At 40.2% G+C, this 14,434-nt stretch overlaps 1 long non-coding RNA gene across 2 annotated transcripts; it reads right to left on the reverse strand.

Annotated features, from left to right (window-relative positions):
* Positions 1-7,111: 7,111 nt before the first annotated feature.
* LOC311081163 lies at positions 7,112-11,027 on the reverse strand. 2 transcript variants are annotated; one of them, XR_014605810.1, is made up of 6 exons: positions 10,921-11,027; positions 9,917-9,978; positions 8,199-8,272; positions 7,829-7,877; positions 7,397-7,546; positions 7,112-7,192 (listed from the first exon to the last, which is right to left on the reverse strand). It is a non-coding gene; the product is annotated as an uncharacterized lncRNA (long non-coding RNA). The 2 variants fall into 2 exon arrangements; XR_014605811.1 differs by lacking the exon at positions 10,921-11,027 and adding an exon at positions 10,503-10,844.
* Between the last annotated feature and the right edge of the window lie 3,407 nt (positions 11,028-14,434).

Here is a 14,434-nt window from a genome sequence, read left to right on the forward strand (position 1 = left end):
GTTCCCTTAATGTTATAAACAAAGATCCTAAAAATAACCTACAGGGAACGTTCCCAGAACGTTCTTGTTTGGTTCCCAAAAAAATAACCAAATGGGAACCAAACGGGAACGTTAGGGGAACGTTCTGTGTTTGCTGGGTCGGACTAACCCCACAGCTGATGACAAACACACGCACAGCTGCCAGCGCGTTTGAAGACACACACACACACACACACACACACACCCCAGCTAACAAAAAAAGGTCCCCAGAACGTCCCCTAAATGGCCTGTGCGAACGTCCCCCCGTGGAGTCCGCTTGATGTCCCGCGGACGTTCGCAAAGACGTCCTCCATATGTTCAAGAGGACATTCACAGGACCACCAGCGGCCATTCGGAACGTTTAGGGGACTTTCGCGTTTAGTCCCCTGATTATCATTTTATTTTATTCTACTTCTGGCTAACCAAAGAAAACAGACACGTTGTAAGGAACAAAGTAAATATTTTATTTGAACAATTGTAAAGGTGTTGTGCTCTTTCCGTGAGTGTGTGTGTGTGTGTGTGTGTGTGTGTGTGTGTCTTCAAACGCGCTGGCAGCTGTGTGTGTGTTTGTCATCAGCTGTGGGGTTAGTCCGATGGGAATTCTTCCCCTTGGCTTTCTACCTAAAACAACAAAATGAACACATTCACTAGTGTTATGATTTTATATGTCTATATAATATATCCATGTGAAATATAAAGTCGTCTCATCTCATCTTAACAGATAACGTTAGCTTCGTAGTGTTAGCATAACGGTTAGCAGCAGTACACGGCGGACAACTTCAGCAAACGCTTTAAAAGGTAACATTTTCATATAATTTAAAGATGGACAGTGGTTACGGTAACTAATGTATACTAATCTAAAAATTAAAAATACCTTTTAGACAGACGAAAGAGAAAACACAAGGCTGCGTCTGAGGAGGACCGTCAACTGTCACTACGCAGCTGAGCGTTGCCATGGATATGTTGCGTAACATAAGGAATGACGTCACTCGCTTAGGTGCACTTGATCGTCACTTGCTCGTTTCTCCCAGTGTAGCTATATTACACTTTTTTTTGTTATTTGAGCTGCATGTGCTATCAGTCTTAAGTGCAATAATTGGAATAATATTTTTCCTAAAATAACTTCTTTTGAATAAAACCCGTCACCTTCGCCTGACCGACAGTTTGATAATTTAGGATAGGATAGGACAGTTAGGATAATTTTATTTGTCTTACCTGTGTTATTTTCCACTTTCTTCCCAGAAATGTGCTTTTCCAGTCTTCACATTTTCTGAAGTCGATGCATTCTTTTAGAGCTCTGTCCTGGGATTCAACCTTATTTTCTTCATGCATGAATGCAAATTGTAGCTTATATTCAATTGAATCAAGTATCATGTTTTTGATGTTTAAATTATAATGCTGAACTTTAATTAGTGATAGAAGTTACTAAGTAGCATTACGTTATCTTAACATTAACATTAAAACACTAACATTTTTAACATGAACTTAATTTTACAATTAATTCAAATAATATGTTTTCTATAGTTTATTTGCATTTATATTTTAGCTTAATTATTCTTGATCTGAGTTGCAAGGTGTCAGTTCTGATGATAAAAGCAAACGCATGGGTGACTGGATTTTGCAAGTGTTGTCATGGAAATGGCAGGTGAGGGACGAAAAAGGGACATTCGTAAACTGGCCCGGACAAATGTCCTCAGAACGTCCGTCAGCGAACGTTACAAAGTGGACCAAATGCGAACGTCATCGGAATGTCCGTCAGCGAATGTTACAAAGCGGACCAAATGCGAACGTCATCGGAATGTCCGTCCCCGAACGTTACAAAGCGGACCAAATGCGAACGTCATCGGGACGTCCGTCAGCGAACGTTACAAAGCGGACCAAATGCGAACGTCCGTCAGTGAACGTTACAAAGCGGACCAAATGCGGACCTAAGGGGACGTTCGAAAAGTCCGGTGGACGTCCCTTGTTAGCTGGGACACACACACACACACACACACACACGGAAAGAGCACAACACCTTTACAATTGTTCAAATAAAATACATTTACTTTGTTCCTTACAACGTGTCTGTTTTCTTTGGTTAGCCAAGTAGAATAAAATAAAATGATATTCAGGGGACTAAACACGAAAGTCCCCTAAACGTTCCGAATGGCCGCTGGTGGTCCTATGAATGTCCTCTTGAACGTACGGAGGACGTCTTTGCGAACGCCCGCGGGACATCAAGCGGACTCCACATGGGGACGTTCGGGGGGACGTTCGCACAGGCCATTTAGGGGACGTTCTGGGGACCTTTTTTTGTTAGCTGGGTGGTTCATTTTCGGACGCGTTTCAGAATGGACTTCACTGACAGAGAGAAGGCAGAACTCGCATCATGTTTATTTTTCTTTATTTGGCGAAAAGCACAACACTTTGTTTTTTATTGTGAGTATACACAAAAATAATACACACTTAACAGGATCGATTGATGTATAACACAAACATATAAGATAAAAGTTAATCTATTTATTTTATTTTTTTTCACTGTTAATGTAGCAGTAGGCATTAGCTCCGCCTATTAACGCTGGCTGGATGGTGATTTAGCTCTAGTTATGAGGACTATAAATGCGGTTGGTGTACGGTACCTGTGAGGGCATTACACGTGACGTCATGTCATTGTTGTTGTTCCGGCGCGGTGTGCAAGAGCTGGAGAGGTAAGAGCTGCTGGTTAGCGACTCTGTTGCAAATGATTCCTGTGGCACTGGGTGATGTGGACTTCTTTGTTGTAGTGGACAGGGGAACTAATCGGCATACATTCGGCGGCGCTCGTTGTTGTGCGAACTTCTAGAGAAGCGGATGAGTTTCGTGGTTCTTTAATGACGTGCTGTTCAGGTGTGTTTCATATGCCTGTTTAAGGTTATGGTGGGTTGTTTCGTCATCATTGTCGTTCACTGGACGCTTTAATCAGAAGTCCGGTTCAACATAAACTGCTGAGCGACCACAAACTTACTGCGTGCTGCTGTTTGGCTTGATTTCACGGATATACCACTGCTGAGCGACCACAAACTTACTGCGTGCTGCTCTGCTGTGTAGCCTTATTGACTAGGGTCACTGCGACATCTCCGGCCTCAACGGCACCAATAACGTTAACTTTTCTCTTTCATTCCATGTGAACTGGTGTGGACGTTTTCATTGCCCGGGATTTGATATTGGGTACTCAGAATGTAAGGAGCTGTATTTAAAGTGGCTTTTGATGCTCATTATTCTTAGTCATCACTGTTCATGTTGTTTTGATTTAAGTTTTCCTCTTTTTTTGGTCTATTTATTATGTGAATGTGTGTTTTGTTTAATTCTTTCTTTTTGGCTCAAGTGCGGTCTTTGTGGCCCGGTACGAGTTAAACAAACACCTGGGGCCTCATTTATAACCGTTGCGTACGCACAAAACAGGCCCTGAAAGAGGCGTACGCCACTTTCGACGCATAAGTTGTGATTTATAAAAACAAACTTGGCGGGAAAATTTGCGCACCTGCACGCAAACTCTGACCCATGCGTACGAACGTTTTGGAGATGGAGCAGTTTGGCGACACCGATGGTGAGCTGGAGATTAGTGTCTTTTTGGTCACTTTTAGACAGAAAATCTAAAGAAAATTAAACATGGAGAAAGATAATACAAATATAATTTCACTCACCAAGCCTGTCACTTGAAGCAAATATTCATCCCTTCTTAAATGTCCGCGCCAGCGAGCGCGTTGGGCCGTTTAGTGAAACTGACGCAGTTTAAATAAATAAAATAATGATTTAAACTATGTTTTACTTCTGATATAAACATTTAGATTAAATATGCCATTCAAATATTTAAACACTTAAACATGAAATCATACTGAGAAGTTACAACATTTTTTATATTCAATCAATAGAAATATTTGTTGTGGATGCGATGCTTTTGAACACTTTTCCTGTAGCGTGCTGTGTTTTAATGTTTTAACCACAGAGATAATTGCTTATCATGATAATACCAGATTGTCTGAGAAAATAGTTTAGTGCAAATAATGCACAAGGTCTATCCGTTTCCATTAAAAATAGAAATCAATTAAAAATACAATTCGGCCAGTGGAAAAGATTGAGAAAAAAACTTTCTCTGAAATGTATTTTACACTATTTGATTTATGTATTCAAAAACAAGGCAAGGATAGACAACTACTTGATTTTTATTAATGTAATGTGTCTTGTACCGTTAAACGTTATCACGTGGATGAATAATTATATGCAAATGAGGATATGCATAGTAAAACTAGGCAGTTGTAAGCTCCATATATGGTTATTTCGGGGAGGAGACGCATGTGCGCACAATCTTCCGCTGACTAGGATTTATAAAGTGAATTCTGCGCAGGTTCTGGCGTACGAACGGTTTTATAAGTCTGCATATTTTTTTGCGTACACCATTTTTGGCTTTCGGGCGCACGTACACTTTTAGTAAGGTTCCTATGCACAGTTTTATAAATGAGGCCCCTGGTCTGTTTTTTCCTGATGCTGTCTAGGATATCCGGTTATCCAATTGTTCTCATGAGAGTACCCTGATTTAAGTGGTGAACGTGTAAAATTCAACAATGTTGTGAGGTGACGATCATCTGGAATGTATATGATGAGAATGCTTATCATACTGGTTTGAGACGAACATTGTGCATTTGGGTCAAACAATTGTTTTTGTGTATTTCTTGTTTTTTTTCCTTTTGTTTTCTTTATTTTGTGGTGTATGAGTCTGATGTGTGTTTATTGTAGGCCTGGGCGGCAAGGAAACTAAGGGCGGCAGCCCTCCTCATCTTGGTGGTGGTATTTTGGAGTGATTGCTGTGCCACCCGGAGGTGTTTGACTGAGTGCAGTGTGAGTGCACGTGTGTTTGTGGTTTTCTTTGTTTCTTTTCTTTTAGGAGAATAGGGAGGCCCCTTGGGTGGAGTAATTTGGCTGCCGTTCCCAATTTCCGTCGCCAGGAGTGTCCAATTTTGAATATCCTTTTTCTGATGACTTTCTTTTTTTTATTTTTTTTTTATTGTTTGTATCATTTTAATCAATAAAGTGATTTTATTGTTTGTATCCTTCACCCATGTCTCATGCCTGACTCCAACCAATATGAGCCTGTGAGCCTTGTGTGCTCCTAATTTGTTTAGGGCGATTCCCTGGTAATAAGCCCCCAGGGTGGCGTAGTTGGTTTATTCATTTGGTGTCCCTGTTTCTAAACCCGATCGCCACATTAAGGAAAAAAACGAGCCTATTGCGCCGACCTCAGGGGGTTAAACTGAGAAGATCCCACTTCCAAGTTGGACATTCGACATTACGACACATTAAGAAAAATAATACAGAAGTAGCCCAAACTAAATATTATGTGCAACATTAAACCAAAATCAACATCTGAGTGAAAAGTAATTAAAACCATTCATTTATATCTCTTATTTATGCAACATTATCTAACAAAAACATTAATTTAGCATAAACTGTGAAATGTGAGTGATCAAATGTTAAAGTTGTCACTACCCAGACAGCAAACTGACTACGAAACGCATCCGCCGCGGAGGTACAGTGAACTCCGGAACGGATCCAGAAAGCGGATCCGAAACTGCGTCCACTTGCACACCGCGCCGGGTACGCCGCGGTGGCGGCTCGCAGATCCGGTCCGACACCGCTGCGGTCCCTTTGCGTATCCGTACATAAATGAGTACATCCGCCCCGGCTTCGCTTTGGATCCGCGAATGAGCCGCATATCCGCTCCGGGTACGTTTTGGACCCGGTCATATGAGCATCGTATCTGGCCCGGGTCCGTTTTGGACCCGTTCATAAAATTCCGCCTGCAATGCCACTTTTTTCCCCACACTGCCTGATTATCTGGCCAAAACTAACCTATAGCTACAGATATATTTAAAATCTAATGGTGGACTGGATTGCTCTATAAAAGCTTGAATAGTTATTAATGTATCTGCCTTAATATGAATAAAACATGAAATCATTAAACATTGATAATTTTTAGCCAACTAACAATAACAAAATAGGTTATTACAGACTATAAATGTATTTACTATTTTTTTTAATGTTTTATTCATGTATACATTGAATAGACATTACAGAAAAAATGAAATCAACCATAAATTGCACCAAGAACATTTTTATTTAGTGAAAAACATTACACTAAAATGATAAAGTATTTTTTTTCACTACTGTTGGGTCAAGGTTTGCTGACAGGGTCTCCGGCTCCTTGAGCTTCCCCTATCTGATGCCAGGTTGAACCACGGGATTACATGTTTTGTAATGTCGTCATCGGTGGCGGCACGGGAGACATGGCTCTTTCTCACAGCACCTGTAATACATAAGCAGATTTTCATTACATGTCATGAAATCACATTGAAGCTACCAGGTTGTTGTTTTTTAGAGGATAGACAATTCTTTTTTTAAATTAAAATAATGTCAAGTCGTAACAGGGTGAAAGGCACTTCTGCCTCCGCTTTGCGGTCCTTTATCTGCTATAAACACGTTATGTAAGATCGGGTCGCGTTTCTGTAGTTCTAATGAGACATAAGAAAACTACAGATTTTAATAGAATCCTTAAAGAATTTGGCACAAACAGAAGCTCAACTAAAATTAAGTGATTATAATTTTAACCATTATACAGCGTGACAAAAAAAAAAAGGTTTTCATTGAATAAAACTAGATTAAAAACAGTAGAGTGTTGGCGTTTGCAATGCTAAGGTCATGGGTTCAATTCCCAGGGAAAGCAAGAACTGATAGGAATGTAAATGTGTACCTTAAAATGCAATGTAAGTTGCTTTGGATAAAATGTCTGCCAAATGCATAAATGTACATGTAATTACATAAACATTTTCACTGGCCTAAGAACTTAAGTTGTAAATCAATGTAATTGGTTGAGAATGGTTTCTCTGAGAAACCAGAAAACATACTGTCCATTTAACTCTATTTCAGCTTGCTTTACGTGTGGTGGTTGTCGGGTTCATCATATCATAACACTAAATTATGTTTTTGAGAAAATATAGAGGCCAAAAAGTTAATGTAAAATATAAAGGATAATATACATATACTAACATCGGCTTTGGCCTTCTTTTTGGCCGAATCTCCTCCTCTTCTTCAGACTGTAGATCTGATGTGTTGCAATTTAGAGCTTTCTTCAAGAGTTGTTGTGCCACAAAGTAGTCATCTAAAAAATAAATAGCCTAGCCTACATGTTAAACTTCAGTAGACCTTCAAACTAATAGAGTAAAAAAGAACAGATCTATAGACAACAGAACAATATGAGAAGAATGTAATTAAAAGGATTTTCTTCCCATATAACATATTAGCAAAATACTTTGATATTTGCTTACAAAAGCCATTTAGATTATTTAAAAAGAAAATAGCATACCACATGATTTAATAACTCTGGCATCATATTTTTTCCAGTCAGGTCCAGGTTCCTCAGAATTTTTCACTGCCCCGTTCACTCTCTCATCATTTTTGTAGTTTGGCCAATAGGTAACTCCATCACTGTACCAATTTTGTGTCACCAAACATCCTTAAACGAGAAGGAAGTAACAAACAGCACCAGATAAATTTAACTTCCTGTTTCAAGAACAGGTCAGTATGTCTACCTTGGGTTATTTCACCAAGTGCATGGTGTAATTGCATATGGGTCACTTTTAAATTAAAGAAGCTGGTCCAAAAAATAAAAGAAATTCAGATATGGTCAACAAATCGGAATTGGGCATCAAGACCTGCAGTATAAATGTGGCCTTACTGAACTCAACTAAATCAACAATGAACTGTAAACTTACAGTGAAGTTGCTGAAGAACTTACTGTCTTAAGGTGGAGCTGGAGACAGGTACAGTTTTTCTATTCATTTTATCTAAAAGAAACGTAACAGAAACACAAAATACACATTGCAACTAGTGAGTTGTGGAAAATAACCAAAAATTTTAGTGTTTTCAAAAATAATTATACAGCAGGGCTCGACAATAAGGACTGCCTGATGGCCCGGGGCCAGCGTGAAAGATACTTTGGGCCAGTTGCAGGAACTTTCACCTGCCCCATTGGACCAGTTCTGCATCTTCAAGTTGATAATTTGCACATTTTTAAGCCTTGACAATTTAAATGCTGTAGTGTGGACCAGTGTCAGTATTTGACAACATATCTGGCTAAATCAAGTTGGAACAGTATTAAATCTTACTTTACTCTGATGTCAGGAAAAGATGAAACTCCAAAATAAGACTGGTGGCACTTGAACGAACTGTGAACTGTAAGCTGCAACAGAACACACACACACACACACACACACACACACACACACACAGTATCTTAATATGATATGAAATAATTATCTGAAACTACATTACATGGGGACAGGGCTGGACTGGGACAGAAAATCGGCCCTGGCATTTTGGCCCAGACTGGCCCACTACATATGATCGTAAACACCACCCATCTTTGCACGCCCTTGAATATGTTTTTGTTCAACTCCTATTCATTAAAACCACTAATGCCATGTAATGAGTGAGTATAAACGAGTGGGAGTTAACAGATGAAATAAGTACAAAATTGTAATTTATTAATACAATTGAACTATACTACACAGAGATGAATCCAAAAAACAAGATATAAGCTGCATTGGCATAGCAATACCAGTGTTTCTCACAGGAATTTTGGTAAAACTGTGGTGGCGGACCTCGGTTTTTCTAGGGGGTTTGGGGGGGGGGGGGGGCACGTGAGAAAATTTTGTGCATTTTAATGTTAAATTCATCAATCTGGTGCAGTTTGAGGGTTCAAAATTAAAAGCTCCAACCCATATTCAGTGTGCAAATATAACAAAGAAAAATTCAAACAGCTTTTAGTAACAGTGTCTGTCTATATTACTACATAATAATAGTTATAATATTAATCTCATGACAGTAGCCTAATAGCCATATATTGTAAAACAAATGCACTGAAAAATAAAGAAAACTTTATATTTAGTTTTGTACTAATTTCTATACTTGAAAGAGATAAGCACATGATCTTTTATTTTGATGGAAACTGCATCAAGCTTTTATTTTGGCGGAAAACATGGATAAAAACGCGTCTCATTAAAGTTCTAGTAAATTTCTGTAATCGTCAACTATGCAGATGTGGAAATAATGCGTAACTGGGTTATGGGTTCCTACACTCATGACATAGCCTAACGTTAAGTGTTTTGAAAGTAGCTCTGCTTACCGCGGACTCTACACTTTCTCATCTCACTCTCCTGATCCTCCTCAATATCCTCCTCATCAGCCACTAGAGCTGATGAAGGTCCTGCTGCTGCAGAAAACATATTGACATATTTTACAGCGTCTGCTATTTCTATTACACACTATTTCTCTGCACATTCCTTGCGTTTCTCTCAGACTATTTATTTATTTTTTTGACAGATACACACACTAGACACTGCACGCTCATTCAAAGCCCAAAGGGGGAGGTTTTTAAAGCTGTGATTGGGCCAGCCCAATCAAGAAAACAACCAATGGGCCGCTGATCTACGCGTTTCATGGGCCGGTCTGTCAGAGGAAAAAATAACGTTTACTTTTTTTGACCAATGCATTACACCGGCACAAACCCAGCGCCGCCTATTAAATAAAACAAAACGAATGGGCCGCCGATGTACGAGTTTTATGGGCCGTTAAAAAAAAAAAAGTATGAGATGTATCGGCCCAAAAAGCACGTCGGCCCACCGGGCATTTGCCCGGTATGCCAGATTACCAGTCCAGCCCTGCATGGGGAGGTGGTGGAGAATATATTTGTCATGATGTAAACAAAAATGGACTCAAACTAACAAAACCAGTACAGTATTAAATGCTGTATTGTGGACCAGTGTCAGTATTTGACAAAATATCTGGCTAAATCAAGTTGGAACAGTATTAAATCTTACTTTACTCTGATGTCAGGAAAAGATGAAACTCCAAAATAAGACTGGTGGCACTTGAACAAACTGTAAGCTGCAACAGAACACACACACACACACACACACACACACACACACACACACAGTGTCACACACACACAGTATCATATAATATTAATTTTTTTTTTGAAACATTACATGGGGAGGTGGAACTGTCAAAATGTAAACAAAAATGGACATGTTATACCAGAAATTCAGTGAAAAAAAGTAAGTTAGGTAACGTTAGGCCTAACATGATAATATCTTGCCTGACATTTTAACGTTACTGGAGGGGAGAAAATAGCCTACACGCTCAGGGTGTGATAAAAATCCGGACAGCTAACGTTAATTAAATCACCTAACCTCCCAGAGAGAAAGAATATACCATCCAAATAGCTTTTTACTCAAAGTTATTAATTATCAAATACATTTTTACTCAAATCTACGCTAATGACAATTTGCTAACTTGGTTTGCCACAATCATTTCAGAAATAAAATCATCGGTATGTTGAACGGTATGAACGGTAATGTTACAGGCTAAGTAACTGTACAAATAAAGCATATTTTAACCATTCTTACCGTGTTCCGTGCTTGTCGACCTGCCGGTTGTAGCTTTCCACAGTGCGGAAAATGATTCTGTGACGATGGCGACAGTTGAAATTAGGCGCGTTTGGTCAGCGGGTCCGCCCAGCGTCTGTAGCGAGTCCGCGAGGTGACAGTGCGTCAGGAGGCGGGGCACATGTTAAGACGCGTCCGAAGTGCGGATCCGTATGTGATCCGTTCTGGGTTCGCCGATTAAAAGCGCAGGCGGGGCCGATCCTGGAGGCGGGGCTGATCCTGTTAGCGCAGCGAAAACGAATCTGACAGTCAGGCGGATCTGGCGGCTTGAGGGCGGGTCCGCCACGGACTCCTTTGCTGTGTGGGTAAGCTCTTCGGTACAAATCCTCTTAAAGGGATAGTTCACTTTGAAATAAAATTTTGGTATGTTTTAGCTTACCTCAAGGGCATCCAAGATGTAGGTGTCTTTTTTTCCGCAGTAGTTTCAATTTTTATATTTTTAGGCCAAACCGTTCTTGTCTGTCAGTCATATAATGCAGGTATACGGTCACTGTCTCAAAGAGCAAGCACAGAGTCCAAATTAAAACAATTACACATCGTCCAAATTAAACAATTCCCCATCGTAAGTACACATTGATGGCCTAAGACACGAAACGAGCGGTTTGTGTGAGAAAACGAACAGTATTTATATCGTTGTTACCTCTTGAACACAGCCGCGTCCAAATGATCTGAGGGCGCGGGCGGGAATAGATACACTAGATGTTTGGTCCTTAATTGTCTGGTAGCCTAAATATGAATCACAGACCAGGGCCAGATGAGCCCCAGATGTAAAATATGAGTTGCGGATCTGGGCCAGATCTGCACCACACGTCATGGTATTAATAACTGTACTGGGCCAGTTCTGGCCCAGATCTGTGTCTGATCCGTAATTCCAACCTGTTCCGGTATTGGGCCGTTGGAAAGAATGAGCCCGGCCCAGGTCTGTTTAGCGGATCTGCGCCAAATGCTAATGAAGACCTGGCCCAAATCTGGCCCAAATACATTTTGCTGTCTGGGCTGTGAGAGAGAAGACATACTTGCATTTATTGTGTTTACTATATGAATTATGATTATATTTTATGTTTATTTATATTACATGTGTTACCTTGTGGTATGACGAATGTTCTTCTGTTGATTGTAGTTGTTATTGTACCTTTTTATAAAGAGACAAAAGTAGTAACATGATTTTGCAAAGTTATTGTAATCTTCCATAAGGTTTTTAAAATAAAATTAAAGGGATAGTTCACTTTAAAATAAAATTTTGGTATGTTTTAGCTTACCTCAAGGGCATCCAAGATGTAGGTGTCTTTTTTTCCGCAGTAGTTTCAATTTTGATATTTTTAGGCCAAACCGTTCTTGTCTGTCAGTCATATGGACTTTCCAGGGTGGGAATTATACCGCGGCCACGCGGCCATGGCCGCCGTTGCCCTACACTTTGGCCTTCATGCCCCGTGAAAAAAAAATCATCGTACGGCCACAGTGGCCTGTGTGCCCTGGCCCTGTCCAAGTTCCACCCAAGTAGTCTCTGAACTTCAATTAGTTTGTGGATTCGCGCAGGTGCAGTGTCATAATCACATCGATGATCTCACGCATCAAAACAGCAGTGCAAGAAGCATGTAACGTCAGCACCAACAGAAGAACGACACTCTGTTGTCGACACTGGTGTTTAGATATATACACTAGATTTCGCCTTGGCTACGGCTGTCGTTCATGAACTGCCGTGGCCAAGGCGAAATCTATTATGTCTATCTATGCACCAGTCTGCGCACACGTCACACAGCAGGAAGCGCGGGCGCTCTCAGATCACTTGGACGTCGCTGTGTTACAAGAGGTAAAAACGATATAAATACTGTTCGTTTTCTCACACAAACCGCTCGTTTCGTGTCTTAGGCCATCAATGTGTACTTACGATGGGGAATTGTTTAATTTGGACGATGGGGAATTGTTTTAATTTGGACTCTGTGCATGCTCTTTGAGACCGTGACCATAGAGACCTGCATTATATGACTGACAGACAAGAACGGTTTGACCTAAAAATATCCAAATCTATTTGCTAGTAGATAAGTGCCCTTTTCAGAAAAGGGCCCTATGCAAGGTTCCAGAGGTAACGGCGTCGCCGCCAGGGTGGGAATTATACCGCGGCCACGCGGCCATGGCCGCCGTTGCCCTACACTTTGGCCTTCATGCCCCGTGAAAAAAAAATCATCGTACGGCCACAGTGGCCTGTGTGCCCTGGCCCTGTCCAAGTTCCACCCAAGTAGTCTCTGAACTTCAATTAGTTTGTGGATTCGCGCAGGTGCAGTGTCATAATCACATCGATGATCTCACGCATCAAAACAGCAGTGCAAGAAGCATGTAACGTCAGCACCAACAGAAGAACGACACTCTGTTGTCGACACTGGTGCATAGATATATACACTAGATTTCGCCTTGGCTACGGCATTCGTTCATGAACTGCCGTAGCCAAGGCGAAATCTATATGTCTATCTATGCACCAGTCTGCGCACACGTTACACAGCAGGAAGCGCGGGCGCCCTCAGATCACTTGGACGTCGCTGTGTTATAAGAGGTAAAAACGATATAAATACTGTTCGTTTTCTCACACAAACCGCTCGTTTCGTGTCTTAGGCCATCAATGTCTATCTACGATGGGGAATTGTTTTAATTTGGACTCTGTGGATGGCTGCTCTTTGAGACCGTGACCATAGACCTGCATTATATGACTGACAGACAAGAACGGTTTGACCTAAAAATATCAAAATCTATGTGCTAGTAACTTAGATAAGTGCCCTTTTCAGAAAAGGGCCCTATGCAAGGTTCCAGAGGTAACGTTAACGGCGTCGGCGCACTGAAGCGTTTTTTTTTTTAATAGTTCAAAGTTACTATAAGATTTAATGTTATTACCTTGACAAACTATAACTTACATCATTAAAAAGATATAAGACTCACGTTTCAGTATTTGACCACTATTGTATTCTGAGAAATTTATATTGACAGTTATGTCTTAATTTGTGTCAGGAGTTATGAAATGCAAAAATGAGTCGATACCTTTATTATGAATTATGAGCGTCAGACGCTCCCATTCATAAAAAAACTCCTGTGCTGTCGTCATGAAAGCGATTCACAAAACAACGTCCCTCACGGCTTTTAGCTCATATTATAGCTAATATATAGAAATATTGATATATTCTCAGTTTACATCAGATTTCTATTGACAGGAATAATATTTTATTGAATTTATAGCCAAATGCATCGATGTAATCATTATGAGCGCTGTATACTGATGTGCTGTTTTCAATTCATACCAGCAGCCTGAGGGCGCTCTACTGAACATTATAGTCCATATTTGAAATGCATGAAGAAGAGCGTTCGACAATGCAGGAAATTATTAATTTATTGGCATTTGTGTTGTTTCTGAATGCTTTTATTGGCATTTGTGTTGTTTCTGAATGCTTTTATTGGCATTTGTGGTGTTTCTGAATGCTTTTATTGGCATTTATGTTGTTTCTATTGTTGTGTGAGGGTGTATACCTTCTGGATGTAATGGCGCTCTCTCTCTCTCTCATTAAAAAATGTTGTTTTTTTGTTTTGTTAAAAAAGTCATAATCCATGTCTTATTCCAAATTAGGATGTTATGGTATCAATCTGAATCATGGGAAAACCATCGAATTGTACGATGGCCTTTGTGCCCTGTCATATGGCCTTGGTGCCCCTAAAAAAAAAAAAAAGGTGGAGGCCAAATGGCCTTGCCCCTAAAATTACATAATTCCCACCCTGGTCGCCGCACTGAAGCGTTTTTTTTTTAATAGTTCAAAGTTACTATACGATTTAATGTTATTACCTTGACAAACTATAACTTACATCATTAAAAAGATATAAGACTCACGTTTCAGTATTTGACCACTATTGTATTC

This window comes from Abramis brama, assembly GCF_963993115.1.
Source record: "Abramis brama genome assembly, chromosome: 4".
NCBI lineage: Eukaryota > Metazoa > Chordata > Actinopteri > Cypriniformes > Leuciscidae > Abramis > Abramis brama.